The following is a 20,200-nucleotide window of genomic DNA, read 5'->3' as shown; positions in this document are numbered from 1 at the left end:
AGGTCTCCCTGGAGCCTTCCCTTCTGCAGGCTGAACAGCCCTGACTCTCTCAGCCTGTCCCCACAAGGGAGGTTCTCCAGGCCTCTGGTCATCTTGGTGGCCTCCTCTGGACTCTCTCCAGAAGTTCCATGTCCCTCTTGTGGGGGGGGGCCCAGAGCTGGAGGCAGTGCTGCAGGTGAGGTCAGAGCAGAGCAGAGCAGAGCAGTGGGGCAGAATCCCCTCCCTGTGCTGCTGCTCTCCCTGCTCTGGATGCAGCACAGCTGCCTGCTGGGCTGCCTGCAACCAGTGCTGGCTCCTGGGGAGTTTGTCACCAGCTGACAGCCCCAAATCCTTCTCCTCCAGGCTGCTCCCAGCCACTCCTCACCCTGCCTGGATTTGTGCTTGGGATTACTCCAGCTCAGGTGCCAGACCTTGGCCTTGTTGAACTTTGTGAGCCTAGCTTGAGCCCACCTCTCCAGCCTGTCTGGATGGATGCCTTTCCTCCAGCATGTCAAGCACACCACACAGTTTGGTGTCAGACTCAAACTTGCTGAGGGTGCTTTGAAGCCACTGCTGATGCCACTAACAAAGATGTCAAACAGCACTGGTGGAGCTTTTCTACCTGCTGTGCTTTGAAACTCTTAGCAAACACTTTGATGCTGTCTTGTTACTGAGTACAAATATGAGAAGTGGGAATAAGCTCTGTGGGTTGGCTGAAGAAGAGTTCAAGCTCCTGCCTGCACAGAGGTCCTCCTCTGCATTTCCAGAAGCTGTTTCATGTACACCATGGAATGGCAATTCAGTGTACAAACTGCTCCCAGGTGCAGAATGCTGATTCCAACAGACTTTAACTTTAAACTAAACTTGGAACTTGGATTCCCTGAGAGGTTGCTGCAGCCTTTGAAAATTGAAATGTTTTGAACCTTCCCAAACTTAAAAAGCCTTCAGAGGAGAGGTCTGGGGCTGTATAGTCTGGAGAAGAGAAGGCTGATCAATGTCTATCAGTATCTGAGGGGTGGATGTTAAGTGTGCAAGGTCAAGCTCCATTACTGGGTGGTTGACAGCAATAAGCCAAGGAGCAATGGATACAAACTGGTACACAGAAAGTTCCACCTCAACTTGAGGAGAAACTTCTTTACAGTGAGGGTGATAGAGCCCTGGAGCAGGCTGCCCAGAGGGGCTGTGGAGTCTCTTTCTATGGAGAATTACAGACCCCATTTGAATGCTTTCCTGTGTGGACTATTCTGGGTGATCCTGCCTTGGCAGGGAGGTTGGACTGGGTGATCTTTGGAGGTCCCTTCCAACCTCTAAGGTTCTGTGATTCTGTGGTTGACTCGATTTGAGATGATCTTCAGCAGAAGCCTACAAGGAGCATTCACAGTTCCTTTTATGTGCTGGAAAAACACGAAACTAAAAAGTAAGCACAACAGACTTCCAGAAGACCATAAGGACATATCAAAGAGCCAATAAAATGGGAATAAAAAGGGATGGCAGAGCCAGTTATGTGAAAATGGATATTATTCACACCGTGATCAAGCACTCACCCCCAGAGTCCACAGCAAGATTCAAAACAGATGAAGAGTAAAGGACATCCTTGGACACAAACATCCTTATCCAGATTTAGATCAAAAGCAGTTCAAGGACAGCACAGCACAACACAGCTCCTGAGAACACAGAGACAGACAGGTCAGGCTGCAGAGTGTCTGACTGGGAGATCATGGATCTGATCTATTATGAGGAATCTATGGCACCACTGCTACTCCCCTGGATTGCTCAAGTAGGAACATGCCCAACAGAGACCTATGGCAGTATGAATTATGTGGGAGACCAAGTTCTTCTCTCTGAGCTTCTCACTCTTCATGACATTGAAGAGTAATAAGATTCTGGACGAGTGTATTCTCAGGCATGTCTGTGTGCATGTGGGTGAGCACTGCATGAGGAGGGCTTAAAGTCAGAAACTCATTATGCCTGTGCCCGTCTTGGTGCATAAATGTCAGCTCAGCACATTCAGATGAGACTATTGCTGCCTTTGGGAGACGACTGAGGAAGTCTCTGAGATTCCAGCATTTAGAAGCTGGGAGTGTATGCAGCTGCTACAAGGGAAACTTGGAAGAGCTTCACAGAAATGAGTGAAGGGGTCTAAGAACTGCACAGGTAACCTCCCTGAGGCTCTTGTTCTCCTTAGGAATAGAGCCTTTGGGGAAGGATCTTGCTGGAAGCAAGCAGCTACCTACGAGGTGGCATGAGATGTGAGCAACTCAGAGACTAACTTCTAGTCCTTCTGATTACAAAAGGATTTCCTTCCCCAGCACCCGAGCAGAGGAGCGAGGGTTAACCCCTGAGCACAGCTAGAGCAGGCTAACCTTTCCAAACCAGTTTATCCCAACTCCAGTATCTGCACAATGCTCAGTGCCCGTGAGATGCAAATACCAGGTTTATGATTAACTGCCTTAAAATTCTGTGGAACTGCAAGTACTTTTATTTGTTTGTGTAATGAAATCCAAACAAGGCACCCTTTCCTTGCCAGGCTTTCACTGCATGAGCAGTGAGAAGGGAAGCTCTGGTGGGTGGATGCACCATGCCCTTGCCTGGCCTGAGAGTTTCCTTCAGAGCCTTCAGTTGGACACATTAGCACCCTGTCTGCCAGGGCATGTGCACGTTCAGGGTCTGTGCTCTGCTGGAGACAGCAGACAGGTTGAGCAAATCTTTCATGCTGAGCTCAGAGACAGTCAGCTGGTTCCCGACACCAGACTTGCACCACAGACCAGACGCTTTTGCTAAGCAGCACTGGTGGAGGACTCAGTTATTCCTCTGGGTTCTGCCACAGTCTTTCAGCAACTTGTCTCTCTGTCTAATCATAGAACCACAGAATGGCCTAGGTTGGAAGGGACCACAGAGATCATCTCCTCCAATCTCTCTTGCCATGGGCAGGGATGCCTGTCAGCTAGACTTGGCTGCTCAAGGCCTCATCCAGCCTGCCTTTGAACATTCCTAGGAAGGACCCTCCTCTGGATGCAGCCTTCTGGGCTGCATGAGGGCACTGCTGGCTCATGGGGAGCTGCTCAGCAATCAACACCCCCAAACCTCTTTCTTCAGAGCTACTCTCAAACCACTCTGCCCCCAGCCTGGATTTGTACCTGGGGTTTACCTGATGCAGCTGCAAGGCCCTGCACTGTGACTTGTTGAACCTCCTGCACTTGGCACTGGTTCACTTCTCAAGCCTATGTCTATAATGCTGATGAGGTAAGGGTTCATGAAAGGCTGTAACACTATGAAGCTGAAGGCATCTCAGATTGTGAAACGTTCCAAGCTTCAGCAGGTATGTCTAGATATGAAGTCCTTCACTAAGGATCCCATGGGTGAAGATCTTGCATGTATCAGACTACTGCACCAGCACTAATTAAACTTGAGTGGCACAGAAGTTCAGCCTTTGTCCTTGGAGCTGTGCTGCATTACTCTCTGAGACAGGCTCTCCATGGGGGTAGCTACAGTATTAGCCAGATGCCTTTCACTCTGCAAAGATGGCAAGTTTCTGATGCTTAACATTTGGCACATTGTTCTGTCCACCAGGTTTGCCAGAAGGAGCCTCTTTCAACTCTGTGCTTGGCCATCAGTAAGCAGCCAAGGGTTGAAGAGCTGCATTTTGTTTTCATCACTCAGGCTGTTAAGTTGTGGAAAGTGACCATGTCAACAGCATCACAAGTACTGCACAAGGGACACTGACACAAAGCTGGCAGCTCATTGCCCCTGCACTGGGTTACTATGCAACATAACAGTATGATCTGTGGTGATCAGAGGCCTGGAAAACCTCCCCCATGGAGACAGGCTGAGAGAGTCAGGGCTGTTCAGCCTGCAAAAGGGAAGGCTCCAGGGAGACCTTAGAGCAGCCTGCCAGTACCTGAAGGGGGACTACAAGAAGGCCAGGAAGGGACTTCTGAGAAGGGCTTGTAGTGATAGAGTGAGAGGGAATGAATTGAAGCTTGAAGAGGGCAGTTTTCGACTGGAGATGAGGAAGAAATTCTTTAGAGTGAGGGTGGTGAGACACTGGCACAGGTTGCCCAGGGAGGTTGTGGATGCTCCCTCCCTGGAGGAGTTCAAGGCCAGGTTGGATGAGCCTTTGAGCAATCTGAGCTAGCTGGAAGGTGTCCCCACCCATAACAGGGGTGTTACAACTGGACAATCTCCAAGGTCCATTCCAACCCAAACCATTCTGTGAATCTACACAACATTGCATTACTCAGGATTAATGGCTTGATTTAGCTAGAAAGCAAAAGCTTCTCCCGAGTTTCTCCCATGCCCTTTCTGGAATGGCTTTTAGCAGCTGGCATGCTGTGTTTGTGGGAGGAAAGAATGGAAAAACAATGTAGTGACTTTACTAGGACTCACTGGGTGGCTTGTGAACTAGACTCAGTGACCCACAGCAACGCAGCCCTGAATTTCAAAGGAGTGAGTCTCTCCCTGAGCTGCTCCCTGTTCTTCTAGTAAGGCAGTGAAAGCCTTGGAGCTGGGCTTGTGATCTTCAGGAAACATCATCGCTGGTCTCATGACCTGCAGGCAATCCTACTTACTTGCAGTTACTTCAGGAGAACTCCACAGATGTCCTGCAGGAAGGCTGCAGAGGGACTTTTCCTGGGGGTGCCTAGAGACAGGACAAGGGGGAATGGTTTGAAGCTGAGGCAGAGCAGGGTTAGACTGGAGCTGAGGAAGAAATTCTTCAGTAGGAGCATGCTGAGACTCTGGAACAGGCTGCTCAGGGAGGCTGTGGCTGCCTCCTGCCCGGGGCTGTCCAAGGCCAGGCTGGATGAGGCCTTGAGCAGCTGAGTCTAGTTGAGAGGTGTACCTGATGGAACAGGAGGTTGGAAGAGATAAGCTCTGAGGTTCCTCCCAACCTGAGCCCTTCTAGGATTCTGCAACCTCCTTAACATTCAGCCATGGGTTCTGTGTCCCGTTGGACTGATAGCAGCAGAAGAAGCTTGCTGATGGTCAGTTCAGCCCCTGCAGTAGCTGAACTCTCAGGTGCTGCATTTCCCCGTTCAAAACCAGCTCTTCCTAACCGGTATCCAATGGTGTCACTGCAAACAGCTACATCACCTGGGATTTCTCCAGCTGTTTTACAGACAGGTGAGTTCCCCAGAGAGACCTGTGAAAACAACAAATCTCTTATACAAAAGGACAATAAATCATGACTCTGATGATTCACCAGAGGATGGAAAATGAAAGGGCAAGTCCTCTAAGTAAGACCTGACTGAGACCTGAGTGAGACCAGTTACTGAGATAATTAGCCGATGAATGCGAGATGAAAGCCGAAGTCTTCTCGTTTGTACAGTAATGAACCAGAAGATCAAAGACCTTGGCTAGGCCTGCAACCACGGCTGCAACATTGGCTTGCTATGCAATAATGAACTCATTATTAGCTACTTTCATAAATTACCTGTGGTAGACTGTTTTATTTTTAATACTCTACATAAAGCACAAAAACAATGACAGTGTTATTTTAGAAGACTTTAGCTGCCAAGCAGGCACTTCGAGGTAATGAGCACACTCAGCTGATTGCTGCTACCAGCTCTGTCCTTCCCTTGCACATCTCATGACAAGGGACAAACCTCTTCGCATTTCCTCCCCCTCTACTCTGCCCTAGTGAGGCCCCACCTGGAATATTGCATCCAGTTCTGGGCTCCCCACTTCAAGAGGGACAGGGATCTGCTGGAGAGAGTCCAAGGCAGGGCTGCAAGGATGCTGAAAGGCCTGGAGCACTGCCTGGTGAGGAGAGGCTGAGAGCTCTGGGGCTGTTCAGTCTGCAGAGGAGAAGGCTGAGAGGGGAGCTAAGCAGTGTCCATCACCGGCTGGGGGTCAGGAAGGAAGGCACAGGGACAGCCTCTGCTCACCTGTGCCCTGCCATAGGCCAAGGGGCAAGGGATGGAAACTGCAGCACAGGAAGCTGCAGCTCAAGAGGAGGAAGAATTTCTTTGCTGTAAGGGTGAGAGGGCAGTGGCACAGGCTGCCCAGAGAGGTTGTGGAGTCTCCTTGTCTGGAGCCTTTGCAGCCCTCTCTGGATGTGTTCCTGTGTGACCTGTGCTACATTCTCTGGTCCTGCTGTGGCAGGGAGGTTGGACTGGAAGCTCTCCAGAGGTCCCTTCCAACTCCAAACATCCTGGGATCCTGTGAAGGGACCAAATGACCAAAGTGAACTCAAAGTGAGACGCATCACTTAAAAAAATACCATCTGCAAATCCACCTCAGAGAGAGGAAAAGCAGCTCAGGAGGCAAGGATTTCCCAAAGCTGAGAAAAGGAAATATTGCAGCACTCAGCCTCTCCCCAGCATTTTGTAGCAGTGTTATTTCTGCCATTTATCGTATTAAAGGCCTGGATCCATGAGCAGAGAGTTGATATTCAGCTGGGATAATTTGTGTATTTAAGGCACCGAGGTTCATCTTAGGAAATCTGGAATGTGTTCCTCTCTCTGCCCCAGACCTTCTGCACAGCTATAGGCAGGTTACACGATACCCATCTTTCAGGTCCAGACCTGTACAACATTCTAGCATTTCATGGAGGTGCTGGGAGAAGAGAGGTAGAAACGTTCACCATCTATACCCAAGACAAGCTCATAAATACACATCTGATTGAAACTGCCAGATAAAAGGCCAGCACTTCACGAAGGAAACTGTGATCCAACAGCGAGGCAAGACAGGGAGCAGAGCTTTTGTTGCAAATGGACGAGGTGTTCTGTGGGCATGTCGGAAGATGCCCTCTTTGAAAGGGCGCAGGTAAGAAAGGCATTTGATCTGTTGGCAAATTTTCTGATGCAAAGATGTATTCACATTTATTTATGACCCACTCAGAAGCTCTGACACGGCTAGGTGAGAAGTTGAAGCTGAAGAGATTAAGCCATCTGTTGCTACAGCAACACGAAGCAATTACTCACCGCTCTGGGACACAGGGTAAACCTGACACATTGATTTGCCCCCACCTCCACCCCTCGGCTTTGTAATGATTTACCTTCGAGACAATGACGGGATGGTTCCAGCCCAGATGAAAACAAGGGTGAGTGAAATCCCCACATCAAAGTTTATTCAGAACCCTTTCTTTTTTTCTTTGGGCCTGGAAATTATCCACAAGCTACCATTTTTTCCATGGGCTTCATTATTTCGAACTGCTCTGCAAACTTTTGCCAACCCCCACAGTTCTCACCGAGTACTCAGGAAAGCTTTTGTTTCGAGAATGACTATTCATAATGTCTCATTCATCCTGCAACCTCAGTAACACCTTATGGTTGTTTTCCTCCCGAACTGCATGACTTGAGAAGCCACAAAGATCTGTGATGGCTGCAGAAGCACTTCCACTGAAAAAAGCTCTGCATGTCAGAGCAGGTTGTTGCAGGGGTGAAACCAGAGAGATGTTTATGGCCTGTCCCTGTTTCACAAACATCCTAGTAAACGAAATGTCAAGCTGAAGGCACAAACCAGTAAGTACAGCCCAGGATTGTTATTAAAATGCACATTCCCCGAGTTCTTTGAATCCCTCTTCCAAGTTCCCTTGAGAAAGAAACAGAAAGGGAAACTCATTGCTTGGCTAATATGCAGGACCTACACGGTACAGTTTCCTCGGCTCTTGTGCCCTAGAGAGAAAAAGGGATGTGGCTGAGAGCCCTTCAGCTAGATGCATTTCTTCAGGAGAGGCTCACAGCCTCTGAAAAGGGAGCACCAGCCAAGGAGCTACAACTCACTGCATGCCGAGGGGCACTGCCGGTGCTACAGAGTGCCTCATACTCCTCACTTCACCACGGAAAATCCTTGCCAAGGGCCTCGGTGGTGACTGAGAATTTGACCTAGACTTTTAATTCTTTCTGATAATTAAACAGAGACTTCACCATAGTGAGACAGAAACCAACCAAACCCTAAAAAAACAAACAAACCACAACAACAACAACAAAACCCCAACACCTAACAACCTAAATCTAAATGCAGAGGGCAAAGTCAGAAGGCATGTGCCATCAACTTCAAGGGCACCAGATAGTGCCAGGGCAGCAATAAATACCACAGCCCTATGCCAGGAGCAGTGTGCCCATAAGCTGCAGAAGTTCTGCCTTTCTGGAAGGCTCAGTCTTGTTCTGTTGCTTCATCTCTGAAAAGCTCTGAATCACAGCAGTTCCTTGGTAGCTCTTGGGAGCCAGAGTCTGCTTCGTCCTCTTAGAGGTCTGCTTCACCTCACACCACTGATTCTGGAATGGAGATAGGATGAAGACATTAGACTCACAGATTCATAGAATGGTTTGAGTTGGAAGGGACTTTAAAGACCATCCAGTTCCAAACCCCCAGCCATGGGCAGGGGCACCTCCCACTAGACCATACAGTGCAACACCCCATCCAGCCTGGCCTTGAGCACCTCCAGGGAGGGGGCATCCACAGCCTCCCTGGGCAGCCTGCTCTGGTGTCTCAAAACCCTCACTGTCAAGAACTTCTTCATCTCCACTCTCAATCTCCCCTCTTCCAGCTCAAAGCCATTGTTCCTCATCCTGACACTCTCAGCCCTTGCCAAAAGTGTCTCCCTGGCTCCCCTATAGCCCCTTTCAGGTACTGGAAGGCTGCTTTAAGGTCTCTCTGGAGCCTTCCCTTCTCCAGGCTGAACAGTCCCAACTCTCCCAGCCTGTCCTCATAGCAGAGGTGCTCCAGTCCTCTGACCATCTTCATGACCTTCCCTGGACCTGCCTCAACAGTCTCCCTGCTGTGTAGGGGTCTCCAGAACTGGATGCAGTGCTCTGAGTGAGGTCTTACCAGAGCAAAGGGGCAGAATCACTTCCCTCATCCTGCTGATCCCACTGCTTTTGATGCAGTCCAGGACACTGCCTAAATAAAACAAGCAAATTAAAAAAGCAGGTAACCTAGGGAAAAAATAAATCACTTATAATTATTCACATTTTAAAACATTTTTCCATTAGAAAGTCAGTAAAAAAAAACCAAAAAACAAAAAACAATTAGGATTTTTAGTTCAATTAGGAATTTTAGTTCAAGTTTCCAGAAGAAATCCCAAGTGCTTTTAAGATGGCACTTGATGGGCTACGAGGAGATGCTGAGGGAGCTGGGGGTGTGCAGCCTGCAGAAGAGGAGGCTCAGGGCAGACCTCATTGCTGTCTACAACTACCTGAAGGGAGGCTGTAGCCAGGTGGGGTTGGGCTCTTCTCCCAGGGAACCAGCAACGGAACAAGGAGACACAGCCTCAAGTTGTGCCAGGGGAGGTCTAGGCTGGATGTTAGGAGGAAGTTGTTGGCAGAGAGAGTGATTGGCATTGGAATGGGCTGCCCAGGGAGGTGGTGGAGTTGCCATCCCTGGAGGTGTTCAAGAAACGACTGGCTGAGGCACTCAGTGCCATGGTCTGGTTGACTGGCTAGGGCTGGGTGCTAGGTTGGACTGGATGAGCTTGGAGCTCTCTTCCAACCTGGTTGATTCTATGATTCTATGATTTATGGATGAAAGGACCTCTATGAATTAACAGCCTCTGAGAGAAGGGCATTGTACCCAACTGATACAAGTCAGGTTCATTACAATCACCTGGTCTCATCAAAACTTTCCTTAATGTCTTTTTACCCTTTTAAAAACCTGCTGTTGTTCCAGAGCCCTCGACGTGCATGATAAAGCTGCAAGCTAAAGCCCAGGCCAATCTAACTCACAGTGTGTCCTGGGCAAGTGTCTCAGTTCATGAACACGAAATTGATGGCTCTCAGTTTCAGCCCAGGAGTCCTATAGAAAAGGAACTCCTGCTGCCCACCACCTATTTACATCAGCTGTTGGAACCCCTGCACATCTCCTCCTGACACTGAGCTCTCTAGCAGGTGTATCTCCCCAGCATCACCAGCAAGACATTGTCGGGGGGCAGCAGGGGTAGGTAGGACTGAGAGGAGGCAAAGCACATGGAGAGGGATAAAGAAATGAAGGTAATACTTTCCTGCCAAATATGTGCTTAGTTACTTCAGGAGTCTTTGGCTGAAGCAGAGGTGAGGGCTACGGAGAGCTGTGAAGAGGTTTGTGATGGTGACAGCTGAAGGACAGGGTCGCATCTGCCTGTGGAGCTCCCGCTGCAGCAGGCGGCGGCTGCTGGCTTGTCAGCTCCCTGCAAAGTCATTGGTGAACTGCTACCTTCACTGCTAGGAGCGGGGCCACTCCATACACCTGAACTGAGAAGGAACACGCTGTGGGACACTGGCTTAGCTTTTTGTACTTTCCTAGAGCTTTGGGTAGAGATAAGGAAGCCTTTACAGCATCCTTTGCCAGCTGTTGTGCTGGTACTAGACACAAGCAGAAGTCACAAAAGCTCTTCGGTGAGCTGCTCCGCCTGAGCCAAGCGTTCTGGCCAGTGCAAGCCTGCAGCTTGCTGCCAGCAGGGACCAGAGGGCCTGGTGTCATGGCCAGTGCAGCGAGTGCTGTGGAAATCACACCATGTAGGCACCGTAAAATCAGATTTGCTTGCTGCTTGAGTCAGCCTTTGTTTGCAATCTGGCATTTCACCCACTCACAGCGATACAGCCCTGGCATGGGGAAACCAACCCCTGCTTTCCAGAGAGCTAACGCATTCCGCTGCAGGTTAATTACTACAGCCTGACCCCTAAGAGCTGTGCTGCTGTGTGGCATTGCACAGAGGACACCTCTGCTCTTGGTTTGCTTGGCTCAGACAGGTAGGTCCCTAGCAGTGACTCTGCCTGGTGGGAACAAAGCATTGGGATGCACTGACGCAGCGTGGCTGGGTTCGGTTGCAATATCAGGGTTGCACAATGAAGCACAGGGGGTTTGAGGAACCAGAGAGACTTCAAACGTTCTGTGAAGCAGCCACGCACTCTTACAGGTCAGACCTGTGAAAGCGAGGCTGGCCGGGTCACCCAGTGCATCGTGTGGGTAGAGACAGACAAGGAGGTGCAGAGGGGCCGAGGAGGGTAAGCAAGACGTTGGCTGGGGTTGAATGGCTCAGGACAAGGCAAGGAGCACCACCTGGTGGAGAGCCAGATAAAACGCAGCGCAGTGACTGACCTGCTTTTGCTGGCGAAGAATGAAGAGCATTACTGTCGCCTCTAACTCGCTCTGCACAGCTCTGGAAGCCCCTGAGTTCCTTCTCACAGAAGACGAGATCTGTCTCGACTTAGGCAATCCGTGCAGCTCATCACAGAAGACAAAACTGAGTCTGTGAGTCTGGGGAAACTTGGGAGTTTCAGGATGGTTTTCATTTAAATTGCTGAGCAGAATCCAGGTATGGCATGCCTGAAAAGAAATAAAAAGGTACAAAATCCAAGTTTAATTAAAAACATACAAACTACCTACATTCGACCTGCTGCAATTCCATAGCAGCCCACGGCGTTCCCCCTGTTCCCTCTTCTTCTGAAGGCTAAGCAACCCCAGCTCCCTCAGCATTCCTCATCAGACCTGTGTTCAAGGCTCTTGAACCTCTTGTTGCTCTTCTTTGGACACACTCCAGCCCCTCAATGTCTTTCCTGGAGTAAGGGGCCCAAGACTGAACACAGCATTCAAGGTGTGGGCTCACCAGTACCAACTGGAGGTGGACCATCACATCCCAAACCTGCTGGCCACATTGTTCCTGATGCAAGCCAGGATGCTGCTGGTCTTCTTGGCCACCTGAGCACATGGCTGGCTCATGCTCAGCCAGCTGTCAGTCACCATGTCCAGGTCCTTCTCTGACAAGCAGCTCTTCAGCCACTCCGCCCCGAGCCTGGCGTGTTTGTGGGGTTGTTGTGCAGCACTCACCACTTGGCCTTGTTGGATGTCATACAGTTGGCCCCAGGCCATATATACAGACTGGCCAGATCTCTCAGTAGAGCCCTCCAGGAGATCAACACCCACCCCAAATTGGTGTCCTCTGTAAACTTGCTGTGGGTGCCTTGATGCCCTCATTCAGATCACTGATATTAAACACAACAGGCACCACCACTGAGCCCTGGAGAACACCACATGTGACCAGCCAGAGACTTGACTGAACTCCATTCCCCACCACTCTCTGGGCCCAGCCAGCAGCTGCTTTTTCACCTAGCAAAGTGTATGCCTGTCCAAGCCATGAGCAGTCAGTTTCTCCAGGAGGATGCTGTGGGAAACTGCATCAAGGCTGTACTAAAGCCAAGGAAAGATAACATCGACAGCGCTTCCCTTGTCCACCACCAGCTTCAAAAACACTGCCCAGCAGCACAAGCTCCTCTTTTACCAGGGGTTAAACACACACAGAGGCCAGCAGTTCCCCGTTGCTCCCTGCCTCTGCACCTCACTCAAAAGTTCCTGAGCAGTAAGAACACTCACACAGAATCACACAGAGTTGCCAGGGTTGGAAAGGGACCTCAAAGATCATCTATTTCTAACTCCCCTGCCATGGGCAGGGACATCTCACACTAGGTCAGCTTGCCCAGAGCCACATCCAGACTGGCCTTCAAAACATTCAGGGATGAGGCTGCCACCACTTCCCCAGGTAACCTGTGCCAGATTTTCACCAACCTTACAGTAAAGCACTTTTTCCTAACTGTAATGGAGAGGTAATTAATTAATTGCAAGATGGTGTTTGAACTCTCACCACCCCCAACCACTATTTTTTAACAATAATAATAATTAGGTTCTTCTGCAATAGTCCTGGAAACATTATACAGAGGAATAATATAGAATCCAGAAGGTTTAAGAAATAACTAGCAAAAACATAAGCATTAATTGAACTGGAAGAGAAGGTTCCTGTGGTTAATTCTACTGCTTGTCCACTAGAAGGGCTCATGGAGCTCCTTTGTGCTTATGGCAGAAGGCAATTAGGGAATTGCAAGAGGCTGCAAGTATTTTCTCTTGTACAAGCTAGATGGATGGGCAGAAGCCAATGGGATGAAATTTAACAAGTGCAGGGTCCTATACTTTGGCCACAACAACCCCAAGCAGCACTAGAGGCTAGGGACAGTGGCTGGAGAGCAGCAGGGACCTAGGGGTACTGGTAGATAGTAACTGAACATGAGCCAGCAGTGTGCCCAGGTAGCCACACAGAATCAGTGAATCAACCAGGTTGGAAGAGAGCTCCAAGATCATCCAGTCCAACCTAGCACCCAGCCCTGTCCAGTCAACCAGACCATGGCACTAAGTGCCTCATCCAGGTTTTGCTTGAACACCTCCAGGGATGGTGACTCCACCACCTCCCTGGGCAGCCCATTCCAATGCCAATCACTCTCTCTGCCAGGAACTTCCTCCTAACATCCAGCTTATGCTTCCCCTGGCACAACTTGAGACTGTGTCCCCTTGTTCTGTTGCTGGTTGCCTGTCAGCAGAGCTCAACCCCACCTGGCTACAGCCTCCCTTCAGGTGGCTACAGCCTCCCTTCAGGTAGCTGCAGACAGGAATGAGGTCTGCCCTGAGCCTCCTCTTCTGCAGGCTGCACACCCCCAGCTCCCTCAGCCTCTCCTCACAGGGCTGTGCTCCAGCCCCCTCACCAGCTTTGTCACCCTTCTCTGGACATGTTCCAGGGAGGTTGTGGATGCCCCTTGCCTGGAGGTGTTCAAGGCCAGCAACCTGAGCTAGTTGGAGGGGTCTGTGGCCCATGGTGGGGGGTTAGAACTGGAAGATCTTCAGGGTTCCTCCCAACCCAAACCATTCTGTGATGCTGTGAAAGGCAGCAACACTTTCTGCCAAGGTGGTAGTGTGCAGGGATTTGGGTACAGTGGTTAAGAAAGAAGGAAGTCTGCCAGTGAAAGGAGGCCCTCACTATCTGGCTCACCATCCAGAAAGCCTGATCTAAGAAGGATAATTGTTGTTCTTTTCCTGCCTGTATCCTGCAGATGAATTTCAGACAGGATTAAATTAATGTTTTGCCCTTCTCTATCCTATCACTGATGGGGAAAAGCATTTCACAGAAGTCCAACTTGTTACTCAGTCCCAGTCCTTTGCAAATCTCCACAGAGATGCCACATAAGCATGAGCTTTCACAGGAACCAATGATGCTCATCACCAAGTTTCCCAGCTAAGGTTGTCATGAGTATTTTCACTCTCTGATTCTGGTGCCTCAGGTGACAAACATCTCCAAGACAGAGACTCCATACTTGGAAGAACAAGTTTGTGTTTCTCAGAGAAGAGTTTATTTAACTGGAACTGTGTACATCTCTGTGGTTGAGAGATGTCACAGGATCCCAGGATGCTAGGGGTTGGAAGGGACCTCTGGAGAGCTTCCAGCCCAACCTCCCTACCAGAGCAGGAGCAGAGAATCCAGCACAGGTCACACAGGAACACATCCAGAGAGGGCTGGAAAGGCTCCAGCAGAGGTGACTCCACAACCTCTCAGGGCAGCCTGTGCCAGGGCTCTGTCACTGTTACAGTCAAGAAGTTCTTTCTCATGTTGAGGTGCAGCTTCCTGTGCTGCAGTTTCCATCTCTGCCTATGGCAGGGCACAAGTGAGCAGAGGCTGTCCCTGTGCCTTCCTTCCTGACCCCCAGCCGGTGATGGGCACTGCTCAGCTCCCCTTGCAGCCTTCTCCTCTGCAGACTGAACAGCCCCAGGGCTCTCAGCCTCTCCTCACCAGGCAGTGCTCCAGGCCCTTCAGCATCCTTGCAGCTCTGCCTTGGACTCTCTCCAGCAGATCCTTGTCCCTCTTGAAGTGGGGAGCCCAGAACTGGATGCAATATTCCAGGTGGGGCCTCACCAACTCAGAGTAGTCAATCTTTCTGGTCCCTAAACCATGGGTGAGCTGCCTTTGCAGGCAGTGGTGAGGACATGCACAGGTGTGTAGCAATTCAGAGGTTACTCCTCTGTGCCTTTGAGTTTCAGGGATTAAGAAGCAGGCTCAAACATTTTCTGAAGCTTCGTATTTCATTGAATCTTTTAACCCCCCCCAGTCTTGGCACCACTTCTCACTCCTCTGCTTGCATCTTAGCCTAAAGTTTCTCACTCAAGAACTACATTGACCTTTTGTTTAAACCCAAGGCTGGGAGTGTTGGTGCAGCTGAGAGGTTTTTTCAGCTGCTTCTCACGATTTAGGGGGAAGGGAGGGGCAGAGAGAATGAACGCAAACACTGCCTGAGGCCAGTCACGTCCAGGGCAGCTGAAATTAGCTTTGCAGGTTTTGTCACTGGGCCTGAATGTTTATGAGCTAACAGACAAAGCAATCACAGAAAGCAAAGTGCTGAAGGATCAATGCCTGAGCAAACCTCACCAGTCCCTGATGGCTGCAGAGTCTTCTCTGGGGGCGTTCAAAACCCGCCTGGATGTGTTCCTGTGTGACCTGCCCTAGGAGATGCTGCTCTGGCAGGAGGGTTGGATTGGATGACCTCTGGAGGTGTTTTCCAACACCCAACATACTGTGATTCTGTGATGGTTTTACTGGCATTTTGGCTGGTGCCTTGAGAGGAAAACACTGGGTCATTGCTACAGCAAATTCTGAGGTGCCTGATGGGCACAAAGGGTACAGCAAAGGGCTCTGAGGATGCTGAGGGGCTCCACATTAAAAGAGGCTCCTGTCTTGTGAAGAAAGGTTGAGGGACTGGAGGCTTTGTAGCCTGGAGAACACAAGGCAGAGGGGAGATCTCATCAGTGCTTATAAATACCTTCAAGGGTATCCAGGAGGATATGTTCTGTGGTGTCCAGTCAGAGGACAAGGGGTAATGGGCACAAACTGGAACATCAGGAGTTCCATCTAAACATGAGGAGGAACTTCTGTATGTTGAGGGTGGGGGAGCACTGGAGCATGCTGCCCAGAGAGATTGCTGAGTCTCCTCTGGAGGAGTCATTCCAAGCCCTCGTGGATGCATGTCTGTTCAGCCTACTCTAGCTGAAGCTGCTTCTGGCAGAGGAGTTAGACTAGATGATCTCCAGAGGTCCCTTCCAATCCCTGTGACTCTGTGACCTTGAAAGGTCTCTTCTACCCCCAATCATTCCATGATTCTGTGATCCCAGCTTCTTAGTCTGTGTGCTGGAGCATTCTTCCTGTCTCTGTCCCTTTTTGCCATGAGAAGAGGAAGCCAAAGGGCTTCTGCTTTTCCTCCTGTCTGCCTCCTGCAAGGGGTGCCAGTCTGATGCCCTCTTCCTGCCAACTTCTGAAGGTGCAGCTCTGCTTGGTCCTGCTCTGGCAGCGTGGGTGGTACTGGAAGGGTGTGTTGGCTACCTTTGCCTGTGTGGTGTGCTGGAGAAGGGGATCAGGGGACCAAATGGCAGGACCTGTCCCACTCAGCAGCTCCCTGCAGCATGGAGCAGAGCAGGGAGCTGAAGGTGCAGCTCTTTGTGCAGTAGACAGGTAAGGTGTGCTGCAGCTGTGTCCTGCCACCCAGAGCCAGGTGGCTCTGGATCTGCTTTCTTTTGCTCCGGACCTGGCAGGTCTGATCCCAGTTCTGGCCTGGGACAGCTTTTCTGGAAGCCAGAGAGGAGGTGGCCTGTCTTGGCAACACCTTCTCTAGATCTTGTCCTAGGCTCTGCTACTGCATGTCCAGAGATGTGCTTGCAGCTCAGGAGGAGCCAGGGCAGGCTCCTGCACCCTGAGTTGAACTGCACAGGCAGGAGGTTTGGCTGGAGTCATAGGAGGGGATCAGAGCCCTGGACACTAGCTTGCAGTCCCAGAATGCCAGCATGGAGGGGAGGGGCAGCTGTTTGCAAGGGGGCTTTGGGGATCATCCAGTCCAAGCCCCTTGTTCCAGCAGGAGCACCCACAGCAGCTTACCCAGGATCCCAATGGCCAGGTAGGTTTGGAATCTCTGCAGAGGAGGAGACTCCACAACCTCTGTGGGCAGCCTGCTCCAGGGTTCCAGCACCTTCACACCAAACAAGTTTCTCCTCCTGGTCAGATGGAACCTCCTGAGTCCCAGTTTGTGCCCCTTGTCCTATCACTGGGCACCACTGAGAAGAGTCTGGCCCCATCCTCTTGCCCCCTCCCCACCTTTAGCCATTGGTCAGCACCAAGCTGATCCCATTCCCTGGAGGTCAGGTCCCTTGTTTCTCATTCAGTGCCTTTGCACTGCTGCTTGTTTTGAGGTGCAGAGCAGCAGCAGCAGCACTCTGCTGTGTGTGCTAAGGAGCTCCAGAGCACCCTGGAAGGCAGCAAAGCCAGCCAAGGGTCTGGAGAACAGGGCTGATGGCTGGACTCGATGGGATTCCAGGCCTTCTCCAACCCAAACATCCTTTGGCAACCAGCAACAGGACAAGGGGACACAGTCTCAAGTTGTGTTGGGGAAAGTATAGGCTGGATGTGAGGAGGAAGTTCTTCACAGAGAGAGTGATTGGCATTGGAATGGGCTGCCCAGGGAGATGGTGGAGTCGCTGTGCCTGGAGGTGTTCAAGCAAAGCCTGGCTGAGGCACTTAGTGCCATGGTCTGGTTGACTGGACAGGGCTGGGTGCTAGGTTGGACTGGATGAGCTTGGAGGTCTTTTCCAACCTGCTTGATTCTATGATTTGCTGTTGCTTCTGGGCTCTCTGCTGTGGAGATCTCAGCAGGAGCTCCTGCTTTGACTTTCCCTGTCCAACACCCTTCTCTGGGGTGTTGGCTTTGTGCAGCTGCTGAACCATTTTAAGACTTGGAACCCAAATATTTTTGCCCAGCAGAGGGACAGCAGTCAGAGACTTTCCAAATGAGTTCATTCCCATCCCAAAATGCCCCTTCCCAGGTCTCAGCAGTGTGGCTGTTGCCCCACAGGAAACATCTCTCTGGAAAGTCTTTTCTCACACAGGAAAGAAAAGATCTTCTATAGCTGCTCATTTTTGGGTTCTCCACCCACAGAGCTCCAGGGGGGAAACTGGATCCTGCTGGAGAGGCTGCTGTGTTTATAGGGGATTTCAAAAGCAAGTTCAGGCACTCTGCAGGCACTGGTCCCCAGTCGCAGTGCCCACAGGTGTGTTTGCACCCATTTGCAGCCCATGGCAGAAGGGTCACCTGCTGCCATCTTTCCAGGGCACTCCATGGCAATGTCCTTCCTAGCCCCCGTGTGTGGCTCCTGCTGGAGGCTCCCTGCTCAGCCTGGCTCTCTGCACTCTGCTCTGTGACTCTTCCCTCTTGTCTTTGCAGGTAATGCACCCAGAGGCAGAGCCAGCTCACAGTGTCCTGGAAAGCATCAGCTATGAGGCCTTGAGTCCCAGGAGAGCCAAGAGCCAGAGCAGCTTTAGCCCAGCCTGCCCATCCAGAGCCAAACCAATGAGTTATTACTATTATTAGCAGCCTTCCTGTTGATTGGGTTGCTCTGATCTATCTGGGGTCAGCTCAGCCTAGCACTTTCCTCACTTAGACCCTTTCAGGGCTCTCCTCCATCCTGCAGGGGACAGCAAGTGAGCAGCTGCATGTGTGAGGTCAAACCCCCACAGTCCCTCCTCTATCCCTTGTTTCACACCAGTTAGGCCATGGTCATGTCCCATGCTGTCCAACATATCTCTGTCAAGGGTCAGGGCTGGGCCAGCCACCAGTGTCCAAGGCTCTCTGTGAACTCCTCTACTTCCCAAAGGGAAGAAGGGAGAGAGACTGAAGTGGTGTGGAAGGGGCTGAACTAGCTGGTGTGGAAAGACCAACCCAGTGAGATAGAGACAGAGACATAAACCAGTGTGGATCCCAGCCCCTAATGGCAATTGGTCACCATCACTGCTGATGCCAGAGGCAGGCACCTGGCAAGTCCCAAACTGCATCTGACATCAGATAGGAACCTGACTGAGGAGCTGGTTCCTAGAACTGGATTCAGGAGCATGTGAATCAGGACAGAAGGCAGAAGGGGCAGAGTCCTCCTCTCACTAGGCCTGCTGGCAGCAGATGGAGTGAACTTGTCTCAAAGGGGGAAATGGATCCTGCGACAAGATTGAGCAGGGATTGTGAGAAGGCCTTTAGGTTGGAGGGATGAAATAGCCTCTATGGATCCTCTGTATACTAAGGGACCTGTCTTAGGACCAGTGCTGGTTCTAATATCTTTGTCAGCGATGATGGCAGTGGGATTGAGGTACTCTCAGCAGGCTTGGGGGTGACACCAAGCTGTGGGGTGCCCTGGACTCGCTTGACAGAAGGGATCCACCCAGAAGGAACTTGAGAGTTATGAGCAGTGGGCCAGTACCAATGGCAAGAGGTTGAAGAAGTCACAGTGCAGGGTCCTGCAGCTGGGCTGGGTCAATCCCAGGCACAAGTACAGGGTGAGTGCAGAGTGAGTTGAGAACAGCTCTGAACAGACTTGAAGGTGTAGAGTGCTGAGAAGCTCCCCAGGAGCCAGCAGTGCCCTCATGCAACCCAGAAGGCAGCTGTGCTCTGGGCTGCAGCCACAGGAGTGTGGGCAGCAGGGCAAGATGGAATTCTGCCCCTTGACCCTGCTCTGCCTCACCTCCAATCCTGCCTCCAACTTTGGTGTCCCCAGCATAACGACAGAGCCACTGGAGTGAGTGCAGAGGAGGTCACAGAGAGACGGAATGGACAACATCATTCAGTGCTGGCCTTTTTCCTGGTGGAGAAGTTGGCCGTTATTGATTTAGAGCCAGATCTTTTACCGAGCCTGAAGGGAGCACAAAGTGAAGTGTCAGGGGTGTAAGCTACAGGGGACCGGCGCTTGGGCACAGGGCGGCAGCGGCGAGCACAGAGCGCGGTCACAGAGCTGCAGCACCGAGATTTGGACACAAGGTGGCAGCAGCGAGCACAGAGCGCGATCGCTGAGCTGCGGCACCGAGATTTGGACACAGGGTGGCAGCAGTGAGCACACACAGCGCGGTCACTGAGCTGCAGCACCGGGCTTTGGACACAGGGTGGCAGCAGTGAGCACACACAGCGCGGTCACAGAGCTGCAGCACCGAGATTTGGACACAAGGTGGCAGCAGCGAGCACAGAGCGCGATCGCTGAGCTGCGGCACCGAGATTTGGACACAGGGTGGCAGCAGTGAGCACACACAGCGCGGTCACTGAGCTGCAGCACCGGGCTTTGGACACAGGGTGGCAGCAGTGAGCACACACAGCGCGGTCACTGAGCTTCAGCACCGGGCTTTGGACACAGGGTGGCAGCAGTGAGCACACACAGCGCGGTCACTGAGCTGCAGCACCGGGCTTTGGACACAGGGCGGCAGCAGTGAGCACACACAGCGCGGTCACTGAGCTGCAGCACCGGGCTTTGGACACAGGGCGGCAGCAGTGAGCACACACAGCGCGGTCACTGAGCTGCAGCACCGGGCTTTGGACACAGGGCGGCAGCAGTGAGCACACACAGCGCGGTCACTGAGCTGCAGCACCGGGCTTTGGACACAGGGCGGCAGCAGTGAGCACACACAGCGCGGTCACTG

General features: G+C 51.4%; 1 protein-coding gene and 1 long non-coding RNA gene across 2 annotated transcripts in view; both read right to left on the bottom strand.

Moving 5' to 3' along the window:
• The window catches only part of EHF (ETS homologous factor), a 50,911-nt gene extending 49,310 nt beyond the window's left edge, over positions 1-1,601 (bottom strand). Inside the window, exon 1 of the mRNA XM_064153850.1 lies at positions 1,524-1,601. The gene's annotated coding sequence lies outside the window, so the exon portion shown is untranslated. The remainder of the gene's footprint in view (positions 1-1,523) is intronic.
• Positions 1,602-6,770: 5,169 nt separating this feature from the next.
• Positions 6,771-8,815, bottom strand: LOC135180951 (uncharacterized). The gene is made up of 2 exons (XR_010304614.1): positions 8,752-8,815; positions 6,771-8,198 (listed from the first exon to the last, which is right to left on the bottom strand). It is a non-coding gene; the product is annotated as an uncharacterized LOC135180951 (long non-coding RNA).
• Between the last annotated feature and the right edge of the window lie 11,385 nt (positions 8,816-20,200).

This window comes from Pogoniulus pusillus, chromosome 1, assembly GCF_015220805.1.
Source record: "Pogoniulus pusillus isolate bPogPus1 chromosome 1, bPogPus1.pri, whole genome shotgun sequence".
NCBI lineage: Eukaryota > Metazoa > Chordata > Aves > Piciformes > Lybiidae > Pogoniulus > Pogoniulus pusillus.
Note: the sequence above shows the minus strand (reverse complement) of the source record. Positions and strands in the feature narration are given on the sequence as shown.